Raw genomic sequence first — 19,663 nt, 5'->3', positions numbered from 1 at the left:
TTGCTCAGTGGGTTAGGGATCCGGCGTTGCTGTGAGCTGTGGTGTACGTTGCAGACATGGTTTGGATTCCGCATTGCTGTGGCTGTGGTGTAGGCCGGCGGCTACAGCTCCCATTCGACCCCTAGCCTGGGAACCTCCATATGCCAGGGGTGCGGCCTAGAAAAGGCAAAAAGACAGAAAAATAAATAAAGAAATAAATAAAAATATAGACGTATTGTTCTTTTCTTTCCTTCCCTTCTTTTTTGCTATTTTAGGGCTGCCCCCACAGCATATGGAGGGTCCCAGGCTAGGGGTTAAATCACAGCCACAGCAATGCGGGATCCGAGCCATGTCTGCCACCTACACTACAGCTCATAGCAGTGCCAGATCCTTAACCCACTGAGTGAGGCCAGGGATTGAATCCACATCCTCATGGATCCTAGTCAGGTTCATAACCACTGAACCACGACAGGAGCTCCAAAGACCTAGTTTTCACAATACTGCAGGATATTAGATACCTGTAAAAGTGTTTCACCTGCTTGAATCTTCAAGCCCCAGTACCCACGTCTCTAAGGTCTGGTGAGTCCAAAAGTCTAAAACCTAGAGCCCAACATCTTCAAATTTTCTCCCAAACCCAAGTGACCATGAAAATCTGAAAGTCAGAGACTAGCTTTGATACTCTAAAGTACGCACTGTTTTCTCTTGTAAATCACCATCCACAACGTCACGCGTACGCGTACGTGCGAAGCTTAGAGGTGATTGGGCCATTATTTCCACCGACCTTGCTCAGGCTAAAACACACTGTCTTTCTTAGCAAGGAGTAAGATTCAACAGTGACTCATCTTAATATTGGGGTTCACTCAATTTATTTCTGAACAGATGTGTGAGACAGAGTTACAGGAGGTCAAGATACGGAACATCTTAGCTTCAGTGAGCCACCTCCAGATGACAGTGGCCCTGTCTGTGTGCCCTAGTGCTTTACAAATGATCTTTTGCTTTTATGGCATGACATGAAAAAAAAAAAAAGAGGGAAAACACCGGTTTATCCATTTGTCTTCTTAGTTGGAGAATATTTCTGTTTTGAGACTATTGCAAAGATGGATTTTGAGTTAATAAATAAAAGATGGCAAAAATATCCAATTTATTCTTCCAATTTATCTGCTCCTTTGTATCTATTAGGGTGAGAATAGGGTACTTTGCACGTGCCATGACATATATTTTGTAAGTGAATTAATCTCTAAAATCCTTCTGGCCAACATCACTAATTATTAGAGAAATGCAAAGCAAAACTGCAATGAGGAGTTCCCTCAAGGCTCAGTGGTTAACAAACCTGACTAAGATCCATGAGGATGCGGGTTTGATCCCTGACCTTGCCCAGCGGGTTAAGGATATAGCATTGCTGCAAGCTGTGTGTAGGTCACAGATGCAGCTCAGATCCAGAGTTGCTGTGGCTGTGGCATAGGTTGGCAGCTGTAGCTCTGGCTCGACCCTAGTCTGGCAACTTCCATATGCCACAAGTATGGCCCTTAAAAAAAGGGGGCATGAGAAGTTCCTCAGGGCTACCAGGCTTAAGTCCTAATTTCACCCCAAATAAAACAACTCTAACCCCCCCCCAAAAAAAAGCACACAAACAATAAATTCTGGACAGGGTTTGGAGAAAAGAGAATACTCCTACAGTGTTGGTGGGAATATAAACTGGTGCAACTCCTATGGAGATTTTTTTAAAACAAAATATAGAACTACCATATGATCCAGCAATCCCATTCCTGGGCACATATCTGGAGAAAGCCATAATTTGAAAAGATACATGCACTCCAATGTTCACTGCAATACAATTTACAATAGCCAAGACATGGAAGCAACCTAAATGTCCATCAACAAAGGACTACATAAAGAAGATGTGGTACATATGTACAATGGAATACTACTCAGCCATAAAAAAGGATGAAAAAATGCCATTTGCAGCAACATAGATGGACCTAAAAACAATTACACTAAGTGAAGTAAGTCAGACAAAGCCAAATATCATGTGAGATCACTAATATGTGGAATTTAACAAAAAAATGATACAAAAGAACTTACAAAACAGAAACAGACTCAAAGATTTTGAAACCAAACTTATGGTTACCAAAGGGGAAACGTGGGGCAGGAGGGATAAATTGGCAGGTTGGGATGGACATATACACACTACTATGTATAAAATAGACAGGTAACAAAGTATACATAGTACAGGGAAATCTTCTCGATAGTGTGTAATAACCTATATGGGAAAAGAATCTGAAAAGGATTCTGAAAAGGAATGGATATACGTATATGTATAATTGATTTACTCTGCTATACACCTGACACTAACACAACTTTGGAAGTCAACTCTACTCCAACAGAATTTATAAAAGAATGCCTTCTGGCACCATCAGCTACAACTAAACTACGTTATTGAATTGATACATAAAAGCAACATAATATAACGATATAGTATACAAGGTATTATATACCTGGAGGCCTCAACCACTTTTCTCACTCATAACCCCTCCGCTGTCAGAGACTCCTACTTTGTCCCTCTCTGTCTATCTTCTCTGATTTATAGTTTTCATTCTCCTCCTGTCAGGACGTCCTTCCCATTTTGCTAGACCTAGCAAATAAGAAACAAATCAATACGGCCATTCGGGAAAGAGGCAGATAACTGGCAAGTCCTCAAATCCAATACACGCCCAAACGGGATGACCTGTCACACAAACTCTGAGGTGCTTGAGCAAAACATGCAATTCTCTGAAATCAAAGAAAGTCAGTGAAATGATGGCTAGAATATGCAAGCACATAATATACAGACACTACATCCTACAATTTTCCTTCTCTCATTTGTATCTCTCTCTGCCTTTCAATCTGGGAAAGAAAGGCATTGAAAGCGAAAGAAAACGGTGGAAGCAAAAGGCAAAGGAGAAGAGTGAGAACAGGTGCCTGACGGTGCCCAGCACTTGTCAGGTGAACGGTAACCATCTGCTGCGTGAACCGGCTTAACGGGTAAGGAGGGAAGAGAACATTGTTTAAATGTGGGAAAGGGGGAGAAACCACTTAAGGTGTTGAACGGCTTGACCCAGATCTTGGCATGGTCAATACTTTAATTATGCCTCGGACATGAAGCCCGTTTCTATGAACTTGCCCTTAAAATAGGAATAGGACGCAGCGAGGGCAGGGGACAGGAGGAGTTGGGCAAAGGAGGGGAGGAGGGGGAGGAGCGTCCGCACCCAAGACCCCCCCAACACACACATGCACCCCACTCTCTGTGGCACTTGCAGCCACTGGCCCAGGCCGCGCGTGTTCCTCATCTTCCTTTGCTCCAACACCTGCTGCTGTGCCACAGAAGCACCTGCAGAAGAACCTCCGCCACCTATATCCAGGGTGGCAGGCCTGGGGACCCAGGAGGACAAAAGGGCGTGCCTGAAATACCTGGGTTTTGTATTTATTTAATCTTTGCACACTTCGGAACCACGTCAGAGCAGCTTATTGAAGGAAAAGGAGGAAATTCACACACACATTTGTAATCTCTCTCTAGAAAATATAATTAGGGACAAATATACATAACATCACTAATGACTGAGGGTAAAAACAGCCAAACCACTGCCTGATGAAGGAAACGCTCCACTGGACGATGGACTGTACTGATTTTACTTAGAGACACTGGACACAAGGCAATTTCCAGTTTTCTCTAATAACAGCGATGACACAATCAGTAGGAATAAGGGGCATCTAACCAACGTTTACTCACATCGGGCACTGCGTTAAGAACAGGAAGGGATGCCAATCGGTCACCAGGGACTCTTTCGTCTTTAAACAGTTCCCCAGAAAGCTACGCATAGAATCATCCTAAGACCCAGTAATTCCACACATACACATATAAAAAAACAACCTGAAAACAAATGTTTACACAAAAATTTTTACCCAGTTTGTAGCAGCATTACTGGCAACAGCTACACACGCGCACGCACACACACACACACACACACACACACACAGGAAACAACTCAAATGCCCATCAGCTGATGAACGGAAAAACAAAATGCAGCATATTATACACTGAAAAATTACTACTCAGCTATGAAAGGGAACGAAATACTGATATGTGCTGTACCATGGATGAACCTTGAAATCACTACGCTAGATGAAAGACAGACACAAAAGACCATATACTGTATGATCCCATTTATATGAAATGTCTAGAAGCGGCAAATCCATAGAAACAGAAAGAGGTTAGTGTGGCCAGGGCCTGGCAGAAGGGAGGAACGGGGTATGGCTGCTTAATGGGCATATGTTTAAATGTTTTAAAAATAGATACTAGTAGTGGTTTTACAAATCTGTAAATATACTAAAAATTACTGAATGCTTGCTTTAAAAAGATGTTGTATAGTATGTGAATTTTGTCTCAATAAAGTGGTTATTAAAAATTATTGGATTTGATCCATCTTTCGTAATGTGAATAAATAAGTCAACTACGACTGCTTTCTTCAAGATTTCTAAGAATGGAGACTATAATCTCCCACAGGAAGCCATTCCAGTATCATATGCCCTGAGAATGTTCCTTTTTATAACTTTCTAAGAATGGAGACGTTTCCTTCTTTCCTGGCGGGTAATTCTTTTGGCCAGTGAAATAAAGTGGAAAGGAGTTCAAATTCTGGAGTCTTCTTGTTTTTGCTGCAAGTCTCAGAACAATGATAATCTGAATTAACTGACAATTTGAAACCCTTTAAATTTTCCAATTTTATTTACTGAAAAAAACATTCAATGATTCCACCAAACTAGAACAACCACTGTTTTCACTGTCCTCATGTAATGCATTTTATACACAGCTGTAATCAGCATATATATAATTTTGTATTCTTCTCATTATATTGTAAACATTCTGTGTTAACATAATCTTTCATGACAGTCATTTTCAGTATTGCAATACTATGCCGTCCAGTTGCATATCATTATTTTCCTAACTTTTCCTTTCATGTTGACTTTAAAGTCTTCTTTCTCCCATTTTTTCTGTGTGTAGACAAGCTTTAAATAGATTTTTTTACATAGATTTTCATATTTTCCTTATTTTGAATCATTTCATTGGGTTGTCTCTCAGCAGTAGAGCTTCTGGGTCGTACAGTACGAACATTTTATGGCTCTTGCTTTTCAAACTGGCATGAGATTTTCAATATTATTTTGCACTATGGGGTGTGTGTCCGTGCGTGTGTGTGTGTGTGTGTGTGTGTGTGTGTGTGTGTAGATATAGATAGACAGGTTAACTTAATAGATCCAAAATGGTCCTAAGGCCCTACTGTTGAATTTCTTTTTTCAAAATTGGGTCATCTTTACTTTTTATTATGAAAATAGCAAATACTCATTGTTAATGTAAATAATTTATGAAGCACACCAACAGATGGTGAAAAGTCCCCCATCTTTGCTTTGGAGGACCGGTTAGGACACATCGTCTCCTAAATTTGGGTCTGCCTAAGGGTGGAATGTGACCTAAGGATCACGGGGCTCTTAGACAGTCTACTTGCAAACCCTGTGACCTGACCAAAGTCCACTGGGCCCACGAGAGGAAAGAAGACCCAAGCAGAGGGCTGCAGGGATACCAAAGCAGTACTGTTTCTGGAACACATAATGCTTCTTCATATCTCTAGGCCTCTGCATAAGCTCTGTCGCCTCCTGAAGGTACCATTCACCCACCGGGGCATCTGGAGTGTCTTTTGATCCTTTAACTCACTCAGAAGTCACCTCCTCCAGGATCCCCATGTCTGCCCTAGGAATTCTGCGATGCTTTCTTCTGGGTCATCTCTCTCTCTGGAAGAGACTTCTATTGTTGCATGGGGTAGACTATATTGTATAGAAGAAACTCTCTGTATTTTATTACTGTTTGTCTCTTTAGGGCCGCACCCGCAGTATATGGAGGTTCCCAGGCTAGGGGTCTAATCGGAGCTATAGCCGCCGGCCTATACCACAGGTGCAGCAATGCCAGATCTGAGCCGCATCTGCAAGCTACACCACAGCTCATGGCAACGTCGGATCCTTAACCCACTGGGCAAGGCCAGGGATTGAACCTGTGTCCTCATGGATGCTAGTCAGATTCATTCCCACTGAGCCATGACGTGGACTTCAAGAAAACACTCTTTACATGTATTTATTCCATTAGACGCAATGCCAGACACCGTAAAAATTTATCCAGAAAAGGAAGGATGGGAGAAGAAAAAGGAAAAATGGAGAGAGACAGACCCAAAGACAGGTCTGGGACCGCCTCTGTGCAGAAACGGTCTCCTTCATCTCCGTGACTCCACGGGCAGGGCAGTACTCACAGCACACGGGGCTCAGCCAATGTTCGATAAATTGATTTGACACAAATCTTAAAGGAGAAAAGAATGAGCCACCTTGGCATGAAATTCTTATCAAAGGGAGCACGGCCACTAATCAAAACAATGTATTATTTGAGCCAGATCAGCTGTGGTACACACAAGCACACCAGGGACCCAGCTTTAGAATTCTATAGAATCTTAGTGCCCAGAACTAAGCCAGACACTCAGAAGTCGAAGGTGCACAGGGCTCATAGTTTACTTGGGGAATCAGGTTCATAAAAAGATGATTTCCATATAACATGATAAAAACTATGTCTAGGACATGTTCAGAATACCACGGTACAAAGAAGAGACATATATTATCTAATTGGAGGTGAGTTGGGGGGGGTGAGGTGTGGCTCAGGAAAGACTCCCTGGAGGAGACGGTCCCTGGGTTCAATCCTGGAATATCACAATGTCTCAATATGTTTGGTTGGTGGGTTCTTGCTCTGTGGCTCAAGTATCCTCCCAGGAATGAACTCAGTGTAAGGGGAAGCGCATCCTAGCACATATGCTGGGGTACAACAGTGGGTCGGTGTTGGAAAGACAGGCAATACGGACATGAACCGAACCACATGAAGAGCCCAAAAGAAGAACTAGGTCCCATAGGACACTGCACATCAGAGCCTGGGGTGACCACAACAGCCAGAGTGGAACAGGAAGAAAAGGAGTGTGGGATGTGGGGGCAGAGAGACACACTCGTGGACACAGGCTGGGGGAAACAGCTCCCCGGAAAGAAGGCTGGAGAACTGTATTGCAAAGCAGCTTTGAACCGTCCCTGGAGATTCTCTGAACTAGTTGAGAAAGAGTTTGAAGGAAGCCAGAGTTTCCACAATTGGGAGGCTAATGTGGAGCCAGAGAAATATTTACTTGCTGCTGTTAGGGACAGTTTATCACTATTTGCAATCCTAGCGTGCTTTGTCCTGTGTTGCATAAGAAAAGTATGAGACCCTATTCCAGCCTGCAAGAGGCTACAAGTGTTGAGAAAGCAATTATGTGTTTTAGTTTTTAAGTGTTATACACACGGAGGATGGAAAAATTGTGAAAGACTTCCCAGAAAAAAAAGAAACTGAAACTAGAATGCAAGGCTGAGAATATCAGACCACGTCCAGGGGATAGTGACAGAAAATGTTTGTGTGAAAATAGAAAAGTGAAATAAATAAAGTAAGGTGCTATAAACAGGCTTACTAGTTAAGAGGAGAGCCTGGTGGTACAGAGACTTAAAAAAATAAGGACTTTGCTATATTCTAAGTGTCCTTGAGGAGCATGGGGGGGTGGGACCCAGGCACCAGACTCAGGGGGCGGGGTGAGCGCAGGCCGAAGCCTTGGGCAGAGGGTCTCAGGAGCAAAACCACGGTTCCGAGAAAGACCAGCTGCTCGAGGCTGGTGGGAGGCAAGCAGGGTCCAAAGTGAGGGGCTACAGAGGCGGACAGACAAGGGGTCGAGGGGGGCGGGAGGATCTCCTGAGTCAGGAGCAGCACCTGCAGGGAACTCGCCGCCGAGGGATCTTCAAGCAGGACGGGAGCCGCTGCGGTCGGTCCCCAGGCTTCAGCCCGCGCTGCCCAGTCTTGGAAGACGGGAAGCGCCCATGACCTGCCCAGAGCTGGCAAGGCTGCCCGTTTCTGATGCTCCCTTCAGTTTCCTGAGAAGGAGGGGGATGGGGTGCGTGGCCAGTCGCTAGAGAGGAGGCCTGCGAAGCGTGGGCAGGACTAAAAGCTTGATCCAGCCTCTGCTGTCACGTCTCAAACCAGGGTGGCCACTGAAGAGAACAAGTGAGCCGGGTACAAAGGGCACAAGGCCGGGGACCAGGGGTCCCTGTCCTCAGCCTCTCGGCTCTCCACGTGCCTGGCCACCCACGAGGCGTGAAGGCCACCAGCACGGGGTCTTGCTGCTCACCTCGAGTTGGAGGTCACTGCACAAGGGCAGGGCGACCTCCCGTTTGTTTTATGATCTGCTTTTAAAAGCAAAGAATTTTGAAACTGAAAAAGATGAATGTGTCAAATGTTCCCTTTTACATTGTTTTTACTGCACTTTGCACAATACATGCGTTCTCTGGGTTAACTGCAGTCATCTTATTTTTTCCGCCTCTTTTTCCATTACTGCATATGCCTTTTTGCTTAGTAACAGAATTTCCACTGATTTTTCTTTCATTTTTTAAAAAACATGCTCCATTCAAAAGCTAAAGAATACAAGAAAGTCAAAGATTAAAAAATCATAGAGCCTTCAAGGAATCATTTAATTTATTTAACAATTGGAAGAGTTTCCTTTCAGTCTTTTTTTCTAGGAAGTTACTCTTTTCTTCTCTTTTGACGTCATTGCCCTGTACTCCCGTCTGAGCTTCTGAATCTTGGAGTAAACAGCGCCCGAGGGAGAGGGTTTTCCCGAGGAGCTGTTTGTGCCCAATGACACGATTCTGTCCGGGGGGGAGGGGGTGGGGAGGGATGTCAACTCCTCGGGACACTGTTTGCCTTTGAGTTTAGCTCAGAAAGCACCGCAGCCACGTGCCTGCAGATGCCTCAGTGAGCTCAGCTCCAACACAGTGGCTTCCCGGGGTGAGGATGCCACTAGGCACTGGGCACGGCCTCCTGCTCACGGCCTCCTCCGGGAAGTCTGCGCGCCTTTCACGACATATGTCCAGTCCTCACGGTCTTGGTTTTGATTTGCTTTCCAGTCCACTGTCTTGTTCTGATTTTCAGGGTGATGTGGACTGTCCACACAGTTCTGAACCCTGGGAGACACAGATGTCTGTTCCCTTCAGGAACGAAACTAAATGCAGCAGGGTCCGAGCCTCCCTCGTGGCCACTTTTTCCCGGGAAAACTTTAGCTCCCCTGCTGACGTTTGATGCCATCCGCAGCGACCACCTCTCCCACAGTTTTCCTCTCTTATTTTCCCCTGGGTGCCTGGCGCCCTCGGCAACTGCGATTTCCACAGCATCGCTTCCCCACGCCTCAGGTGAATCCCACTCTCACTCCCTCTAGTTTGTATCTTCTTTCTGCCACTGCGTGGTGTCTGCCTAGATCTACCCATCCTTCTGCCTCCTTTGCATCTCAACCTGTTTCCTGTTTGTTCCTTATGCTTTTAGGCTTCAGTTCCTAAAAGCCTTGTCTTCTTGCATCAACGAGGGATATCAGAAAAAATTTTTACTTTCTTATAATTCTTACAATAAATAATTTCAGAGTTGCTCTTCCTTTAGGTCTTCAGGCTGATGTTCCCTCTCGCTTGTTCTAAAAGCTTCTACAAGCCCCATGTTGTTGTGCGACCTCCGTTTGAGGATGACAAACACATCTAGACGTAGTGTTGGACAACAGACAGACGCTGCGGACCGCCACCGCCCCATGCTCTCACGTGTGTGCGAGTGGATCCCCTGCTGCAGCCACAGCCGTACAGCTGACGCGCACGACTCCTAATCTAATTCCTGGCATCTAGCAGCTTTCCCTCTGGGGTAGGTCAAAAAACCATCTCTAATTAGTTTCAACAGAAATAAAGTTTATAGCTCGAAAAAAAAAAAGGGGGGGGGTCTAATTGGAGCTGTAGCCACCGGCCTACACCACAGCCACAGCCACGCAGGATCCGAGCCTTGTCCGCGACCTACACCACAGCCACAGCCACGCAGGATCCGAGCCTTGTCCGCGACCTACACCACAGCCCACGGGGACGCCGGATCCTTAACCCACGGAGTGAGGCCAGGGATCGGACCCACAACCTCATGGCTCCTAGTGGGATTCATTAACCACTGCGCCGCGACGGGAACTCAAAAAAAAAAAAAAAAAAAAAAACCACAAAAAACCCCACAACTTTTTATCATGGAAAATTTCAAATCTATACAAAATAAAGAGAAGGATACCACGAACCCCTACACACTCGCCATCCAGCTTCCACACGCTGAGATTCTGCCTTTGTACCACACATCGCTTCATGTTCTCCCAGTCTCTACTTGATTGTTATTTTTGTAAATGGAAAGGCACGAATCTTTTTTTAATACAAAAAAAAATCATATTTACTTTAGAAGCATTCAGAATGCCAACAAAACAGCTGCAACTTTTTCTCTCTTTTTTGCAATTACAGAGTGGTATTCAGTTAACAGAACAACAATTATTTCATATACGCTGCATCAGAGACCACTGAAGATGAGAAAACTACCGACCCCATGTAGACCTCATTTGCGTGGTGCACCAACAAGAAGCTGCTTTAAATTTCCACGCCAATTCACACCCCCCACACTGTACCAGGCAAGGTGAGTGGCTACTGAAAATAGCACCAGGACAGGGCCATCTCAAGACACATTCGGTAATGTGTTAACTAGACAAAAAGAGACACTGTACAGTTTAAAAACACATCTTACACAGCCTTACATTGCAATTTTTCTTTAAAAGGACTGCGTCCTGTACAGGGGGTTAAATGCTTTACAGCCAAGAAAAAAAAAGCAAAACAAAACTGCGCTGCTTGTCATCTTCTTCCTCTTCATCCTCCTCCTCTTGCTTCTTTTTCTCGCTTTTTTCAGCCTTGACGACGCGCCTTTTCACTGCATCGGGCTTCCCTTTCGCTCCGTAAGCAGCAATATCCTTTCTGTACTTTTCCTTCTGCTCAGCGGCCTCCTCGTCGCAAGGCTGCTTGTCCCTGCAGCGGCGTCACTGCACGTCTGTCCCCGTTTCTCCGCAGCATCACCCATGGGAAGGCCAGGATGTTCTCCTTTGACTGTCGCACGGTCTTCAGAACCACACAAGAAAAAGGCCGAGGGCGGTCTCTTGGGTGCACTGGGACCCTTGACCTTCTTTTTGTGCGTCCCCTTTGTCTTCTCTTCCGTCACGGGCCCCGTCGGCCTTTGCCGTGTCTTCGGGGTTGCCTTTCTCTTTAGCAGGCTGGGTCCTCGCCCCTCAGCGCATCTTAGAAAACCCCGAGGCGCTGACGGACGCCTCTGGGTGCCGCTGCTCATGCTCCTCCCGGCAGGTGTGCACAGAGAAGGCACAGGAGGACTTTGTGCCTCTGGGCTCCGTGGGATCTCCTGTGCCCGTGTTTCACCATTGCCCCTCAGCGAGGCGCAGGGGGGCCCGGGCCCGGCTGGCTCCCCCCCGCCCCGGCGCCGTCTCTGGGGGGCTCGGGGCGCTGCGGCGGCTGGGAGAGCGGGAGCCGGACCGCAGACCTCAACGACACCAATGGCCACAGCCGTACAGCCCGCGACGCGTTTGGAAACAAAACACTTGCATTTCCCCAGAAAGTGCTCTCGTGTTCCTTCGTCGTCGATCTGTAGCTTGTCACCGCTAGTCCTAGGCGACCTCTGTTCCAATGTTCCTTTCCGACAGAGATGACTTTTGCCTCTTCTCCAACTTCATGTACATGAACTCATTCCGCATGTTCCTTAACACCGGGTTTCTGGGATCCAGTCTTACGCCTGTGAGAGTCATCCGTCTGCGGATGTGTGTAGCACACACCTTTTTACTGGGGAGCGGTACACAACCACAACAGTTTATTCTCCCGGTGGTGGGCATGCGGATGCTGCGAGTTTTACACACCGTGGACAAAGATGCTCTGAACACTCTTGCACGTCTCTTTGTGGAATGTCTCCATCTCTCCTGCATAAACACGGCGAAGTGGAATGACTGAGTTAAAGGGCAGCTGTATGTTTACCTAGGAAATGACTAAAAAAATTTCCACCCACAATGTATGAAAATTCCAGTTACTCCATATTCTTGCCAACATGTGGTATGTTCAATCTTCCTGTTTTCGGTATTCTAGGGAATAGGAAGTATTTCACTGCATTTTAACTTGCATTTCCTTGACAAGTAATGGTGTTTTGTATTTTTATGCTTACTAGCCATTCTTATAGTATCTTCTTTTGAGAAGTGTTCGTTTAGGTCTTTTCAGTCTTTGGGGGCAGGTGTCATTTATTGAGTTGTGGCAATAATTTATTTTCTTTTAATGTTATAGCTTTCTGTGCCCTAGAAAATTCTGCTTGACTCTCAAGTTGCAAAAAAACCGCCTATATTTTCTTTTAAAGGCTTTATAGTTTTAATATTTATACTTAGGTCTCTGGTTCACCTTGAATTAATTTTTGTGTAGTGTGTAATGTAGGCATTAAGGTTAATTATTTTTTTTAGACAGCCAGTTGTTCCAGCACCATTTCTTGCGAAGTTTCTTTTTTCCATTAAATTGCTTTGGTGCTTTTAACAAAAATCGATTGAATAATGTGTATTTCTAGAACCCTATTTCTACTCCTCTATTTGTCTCTCCTTATACAAATACCATGGTATATTGTTTATTGTCACTTTATAACTAAGCCCAGATGAGAATACGTTCTCCGGCTTTGTTCTTTTCAACATTATTTTGGCTATACCAAGTCCCTGGCGTTCTCACATAAGCTTCAGAAGCAGCTGATCTGTTTTTATTTACAAAACAAACCAGCTGGGAGTATGACTGGCATTGCCTGGCACCTACAGATTCATTTGGAAGAAGTGATATGTCAACAATATTGAGGCTCCCAATCCATGAAAATTATGTACCTTCATGTGTCTGCATCTTTAATTTCTTAAGTGATAGTTTGTACTTTTCAGTGTAGAGCTGTGCCAGGGAAATTTATTTTTAAGTATTTTATTGTTGATGCTACTGAAATATAATTGTTGTTTAAATCTCATATACATATATATGCAAAAATACAATTAATATTTTTATAGGCCTTGTATCTTAAGACTGTGCTAAGCTAAATTCATGGATTGATGATAATTTGGTTGATTCATTAGAATTTTTTTTTTTACTATATGCATAATCTGTGCTTAGGAACAGTTTCTACTTCTTCCTTTCCAATCTTTATTCCTCTGACTTCTCCTTGGCTTACTGCACTGGCGAGGACTCTCGGGAAAATGTCAAGTAGAAGTTGTGAGTGTGGTACCTTTGCCTTGTTCCAGGTCTTAAGAAGAACGTGTCCAGTGGTTTACCCTTTAGAATGATGTTAGCTGAAGGTACTCTGTAGATGCCCTTTATGAGACTGAGGAAGTGCCCTTCTAATTCCAGATCCAGGTATCAAGCACGGATGCTGAATTTTGTCAACTGTTTTTGCTGCATCATGTTGATCATGTTGAGATGATCAGATGTTTTTTCTTTATCCTCTTGATGTGGTAATTATGTTTATTTATTTTCATATACAAAACCAATCTTACACTACCAGGATAAAACCCTCTTGGTCACGCTGTATTAATACTTGATACACTGTTGGGTTCAATTTGCTAATATTTTATTAGTGAGCTTTATGTCTATGTTATAAGACATAAATCTCTCTAATAATTTTTTTGCAACTTTTTGTAATGTCTTTACTATGTTTTAGTATCAGGATTATGCTTTCAAAATTAGTTGCTAAGGGTTTCTTTATTTTCTAAAAGAGTTTGTAAGGTTGTTACAGTTTTTTTTCATAAATGTTTGATATAATTTACCAGTGATATTCTCTGAGCCTAGAGTTTTCTTTGGGAGAATGTTTTGTTTTTTTGTTTTGTTTTGTTTTTTGGGTTTTGGTTTTGTTTTTGTTTTTCTGTGTCTGCAATATGCAGAAGTACCCAGGCCAGAGATGGAACCGACACCACAGCAGTGACAACATTAGATCCTTAACCGCTGTGCCACCAGGAACTCCAGGGAAAGGTTGTTATTACAAATTCAGTTTCTTAAACAAAGTCTTTGACAGGACTCTTCAGATCTTAATTTCATTTTATGTTAGTTGGGCAAGTTCTGTTTTTCCAGGAATTTTTCTGCTTCAAGTTGTCAAATTTATTGGTGTAAGTTTTTCTTAGAATTCCCTTATTATTCTTTTAAAGTTTATGAATCTATGATGATACTCCTCTTTTTCTTTTTTCTTTTTCTTTTTTTGTCTTTTTAGGGCCACACCTGTGACATATGGACGTTCAGGCTAGGAGTTGAATCGGAGCTGTAGCTGCTGGCCCATAAGATCTGAGCCGTGTCTGTGACCTACACCATAGCTCACAGCAACACCAGATCCTTCCTTTACCCACTGAGCGAGGCCAGGGATCAAACCTGAATCCTCATGGATACTAGTTGGATTCATTAGCGCTGAGCTGTAACGGGAACGCCTGATGATACTCCTCTTTCTCTTCCAATATCGATAACTTGTGTCTTCCCAGGTTTTTTGTTTTTGGCCCTACCTGTGGCATGTGGAGGTTCTGGGGCCAGGGACTGAGCCCAAGCAGCTGCAGTGACAAAGCCAGATCCTTAAACCACTGTGCCACAAATGAACTTCTCAGGGTTTTTTTCAATTTTATTTTATTTTATTTTATTTTTAAGAATTCATTTGGCTTTGTTAATTTTCTCAGTTGTCCATTTTCTTCTTCTTTTTTTTTTTCCTTTTTGTCTGGGGGCCACACCTGCAGGATATGGAAGTTCCCAGTCTAGAGGTCAAATCAGAGTTGCAGCTGCTGGCCTATACCACAGCCACAGCAACGCTGGATCCGAGCTGCATGTGCAACCTACACCACAGCTCATGGCAACACCAGATCCTTAACCCAGTGATTGAGGCCAGGGATTGAACTTGCATTCTCATGGACACAGTTGGGTTTGTTACCACTGAGCCACGACAGGAACTCCTGTGTTTTCTATTTAACTGATATCTGCTATCTCAATTTTCATCATGGGTTTACTTTGCTTATATTTTTCTAGCTTCTGGAAATGCACAAAATAAACTGAAACCGGAGTTCCCGTCGTGGCGCAGTGGTTAACGAATCCGACTAAGAACCATGCGGTTGCGGGTTCGATCCCTGCCCTTGCTCAGTGGGTTAACGATCCGGCGTTGCCGTGAGCTGTGGTGTAGGGCACAGACGTGGCTCGGATCCTGCGTTGCTGTGGCTGTGGTGTAGACCCGCAGCTACAGCTCTGATTAGACCCCTAGCCTGGGAAACTCCATATGCCGCGGGAGCGACCCAAGAAATGGCAAAAAGACAAAAAAAATAAAAAATAAAAAAATAAAAAAAATAAACTGAAACCATTCCTTCCTTCCAATATGGGCATACCTTGTTTTATTGCTCTTCTCAGATACTGCATTTTTTAGAGATTGAAGGTTTCTGGCAACCCTGGGTCAAGCAATTCTATCAGCACCATTTTTTTTCTAACAGCATTTGCTCACTTTGTGTCTCTGTGTCATGTTTTGGTAATGCTTAAAATACTTCAAATTTTTTCTTTATTATATTTGTTATGGTGATCAGTCATCTTTGATGTTATTACTACAGTTTGCTGAAGGCTCAGGTGATGGTTAGCCTTTTGGGGGCAGAATTTTAAAAATAAGGTATACATATATTTTTTTAGACATAATGCTATTGCACACTTAGCAGTCTACAGTATAGTGTAAACATAACTTTTTATATACACTGGGGAACCAAAACATTTGTGTGACTCAATTTATTGCAGTATTCACTTTGCTGCAATGGTCTGGAACTGAACCCACAGTATCTCTGAGGTACGCCTATATGAACTATTAAAGCTATAAATTCCCCTCTAAACAATGCTTTCATTGTGTCTCGCAAATGTTAACATGTTTGTTTGTCATTGTCACTCACCTGAAAATATTTCCGGTTTCCCTTGTGATGTTCTTTTGATCCACGCATTACTCAGAAATATACTGTTTAATTTCCAAATCCTTGGAAATCTTCTAGATACCCTTCTGTTACTGACTTATAATTTAATTCAATTGTGATGACACAACATACTGCCTTAGATTTTAATGTTTAGAAACTTATTCAGACTTGTTTCATGGCTCCATAAATGGTCTACCTTGGTAAAAGTTTCAGGATACCTGAAAAGATTCTATATTCTGTAATTGCTAGGCAATGGGTTCTATAAATATTAATTGGGTCAAGGTGGTTAATAGTGCTATTCAGATCTTCTATATCGGTACAGACTTTTGACCTAGTTGTTCAATTAATTACTCTAAAGGGATGTGAAAATCTCCAACTATGACTGTGGATTTGAATCCTTTTTCCTTCAGTTTTGTCAGTTTTATGTTTCATCTATTTTAAAGTTACATTTCTAGGAACATACACATATGTAATTATGTCTTCCTGTTATGTTGGGGGTTTGTCATCATAAAATGTTCCTACTTCAATAGAAATAAAAATGAAAATAAACAAATGGGACCTGATCAAAAGTACCAGCTTTTGCACAGCAAAGGAAACCATTAAAAAAAAAAGACAACCTATGGAATGGGAGAAAATAGCTGCAAATGATCCAACTGACCAGGGCTTAATCTCCAAAATATATACAAATAACTCATACCAACGCAACAACAACAACAGCAACAAAAACCAACCCAAATGAAAAGTGGGTAGAAGATCTACACAGACATTTTTCCAAAGAAAATATACGGATGGCCAATAGGCACATGAAAAGATTCTCAGCATTACTATTACAGAAATGCAAATCAAAACCACAAGGAGACACCACCTCACACTGGTCAGAATGGCCATCGTTAATAAGACTACAAATAACGAATGCTGGAGAGGATGTGGAGAAAAGGGAACCCTCCTACACTGGTGGTGGGAATGTAAACTGGTACAACCCCATGGAAAGCAGAACGGAGGTTCCTCAGAAAATTAAATATAGGACTACCATATGATCCAGCAATCTCACTCCTGGGACTATATCCAGAAAAGACTAATTCAAAAAGAAACATGCAGCCCTATGTTCACTGCAGTACTATTCACAACAGCCAAGACATGTAAACAACCCAAATGTCCATCAACAGATGAATGGATTAAGAAGATGTGGTGTATATACACAGTGGAATACTATTTGGCCATAAAGAAGAAGGAAATAATGCCATCTGTAGCAACAAGGATGCAACGAGAGATTCTTATACTAAGTAAAGTAAGTCAGAAAGAGAAAGACAAATACCATACAATAATACTTATATATAGAATCAAAAACATGGCACGAATGAACCTATTTACAAAACAGAAACAGACTCACAGACATAGAGAACAGACTTGTAGCTGCCGAGGGGGAGGGAGAGGTATATGGACGGGGAGTTTGGGGTTGGTAGGTACAAACTATTACATTTAGGATGGATAAACAACGAGACCCTACTGTACAGCACAGGGAACTATGTCCAGTCTCTTGGAGTAGACCACCATAGAAGATAATATACGAAAGGGAAGATAGATAGCAGAAATTGGCACAACACTGTAAATCAACTATACTTCAATAAAAAATTTAAAAAAAAGTCCCCATTTATTTCTGATAATACTCTGTTTTGAAGTCTATTTTTTCTGTCTTTTTTTTTTTTTTTTTTGTCTTTTGTCTTTTCAGAGCCGTGTGCCCGTGGCATATGGAGATTCCCAGGCTAGGGGTCTACTTGGAGCTGTTGCTGCCAGCCTTCGCTAGAGCCACAGCAATGCCAGATCCAAGCCGCATCTGTGACCTACACCACAGCTCAGGGCAATGCCAGATCCTTAACCCAATAAGCGAGGCCAGGGATCGAACCCGCAACCTCATGGCTCCTAGTTGGATTCATTTCTGCTGTGCCACGATGCGATTTCTGACCATTATTCAAACAGCACTCCTAAATTTCTAATGATTCGTGTCTGCAGAGCATATCTTTTCATCTTTTTCCATCCTTTTATTTTCAGCCTTGCGTCTCTGTGTTAAAAGTGCATGCCTTGTAGACAACTCATAGTGGTTCATGCTTTTTAGCCAGTTTGACAATCTCTGACTTTTTAATTGCAGGGTTTAGTCAACATTTACATTTGATTTGGCTGGATTTTCATTTGCCATTTTGCTATCTGTTTTCTATTTCTGTCATCTATTTGTTTTTTGTTTTTGTTTCATTGTTCCTCCTTTGGGGTTAGCTGAGAAAAAAATTTTAATATTCCATTTTGATTTCTCCCTTGGCTTTTTTTTTTTTTTTTTTGGTATTTTGTTGTCTTTTCTAGGGCCACACCCACGGCATATGGAGGTTCCCAGGCTAGGGGTCGGCTGTAGCTGCCAGCCTATGCTACAGCCATAGCAACTCGGGATCCAAGCCTCATCTGCAACCTACGCCACAGCTCACGGCAATGCCGGATCGTTAACCCACTGAGCAAGGCCGGGGATCAAAACCACAACCTCATGGTTCTGAGTCGGATTCGTTAACCACTGAGCCATGATGGGAACTCCTCCCTTGGCTTTTTAAAAACACCTTTATTTAAATACAATTTAAATATCATACAATTCACTCAATTAGAATACAATTCACTGTTTTAAAAAAATATATATTCGCAGGACAGGATTAAGGTGGTGGAATAGAAGGACTGGAACTCAACTTCTCTCCTAAAAATAACAAAATTACAACCAAATGCTAAGCAACCTTTAACCAAATGGACTGGAAACTTTCAAAAAGAAGTCCTACTCCAGAAGACGAAGAGGAGGCCTCATCAAGAGGTAGGAGGGGTGATTATGTGATATAAACAACCCCATACCTCCCAGGTGGGAAGCCCCACAGACTGGAAAGTATTATATCACAGAGACTCACCTATAGGAGTGAGAGTTCTGAGCCCCATGTCAAAGCCCCATGCCTGGGGATCTGGCACTGGGGGAAAGAGCCCCTGGAGCATCTGGCATTGAAGGCCAGTGGGGCTCATGTGCAGAAGCTCCACAAGATGGGGGAAACAGGGACCCCATTCTTGAAAGGTGCACATAGACTTTCACGTGCACTGAGTCCCAGGGCAAAGCAAAGACTCCATAGGAATCTGGGTCAAACCTGACTGCAGTTCTTGGAGGATCTCCTGGGAAAACGGGGTGAATGTGGCTTGTTGTGGGGGAAGGGCATTGGAGGCAAAGCTCTTGGGAATATTCATCAGCATTCCTTTCTCTGGAGGTGGCCATTTTGGGAAAATCTGGCCCAACCCATCAGCGCTGAGAAGCCCCAGGCCAAACAACAACCCAGGTGGGATCACAGCCCCACCCATCAGTAAACAGGCTGCCTAAAGAGTCCCCAGGCACACAGCTGCCTTTAATCTCCCCCAGAGACAAAGCCCTACCCCCCAGAGGGATAGGAATCAGCCCCACCTACCAGTGGGCAGGCACCAGTCCCTCCCATCAGGAAGCCTACAGCCAGGCCCCTGTACCAACTTCAGTCACAAGGGGGGGCAGACACCAGAAGTAAGAGAGGCTACAACTCTTTTGTCTGCAAAAAGGTCACTACACCAAAAACCTATAAAAATGGAAAGACAGAGAACTATAACTCGGATAAAGGAAAAGAAAAAAAAACCCTAGAAGAACAGCTAAGTGATCAGGAGTTCTCAGCCTCCAGGAAAAACACTTTAGACTGTTGATGCTGAAGATAATGCAAAACACTGGA

The 19,663-nt window shown here is 43.4% G+C and overlaps 1 protein-coding gene and 1 pseudogene across 6 annotated transcripts in view; both read right to left on the bottom strand.

The window, feature by feature from the left end:
• Window positions 1–19,663, bottom strand: part of DIPK1A (divergent protein kinase domain 1A) — a 129,334-nt gene that overhangs the window by 62,102 nt on the left and 47,569 nt on the right. The gene's annotated exons all lie outside the window — the stretch shown is intronic.
• Window positions 5,062–11,357, bottom strand: LOC110260398 (high mobility group protein B1 pseudogene; annotated as a pseudogene). The gene has a single exon (XR_014844977.1). The product of XR_014844977.1 is annotated as a high mobility group protein B1 pseudogene (transcript).

Source organism: Sus scrofa, chromosome 4, assembly GCF_054392235.1.
Source record: "Sus scrofa isolate SSC_HxYL_T2T_F1_AM1 chromosome 4, Sscrofa_HxYL_maternal_Yorkshire_Landrace_v2.0, whole genome shotgun sequence".
Taxonomy (NCBI): Eukaryota; Metazoa; Chordata; class Mammalia; order Artiodactyla; family Suidae; genus Sus; species Sus scrofa.
This window is presented reverse-complemented; position numbering and strand designations above follow the sequence as displayed.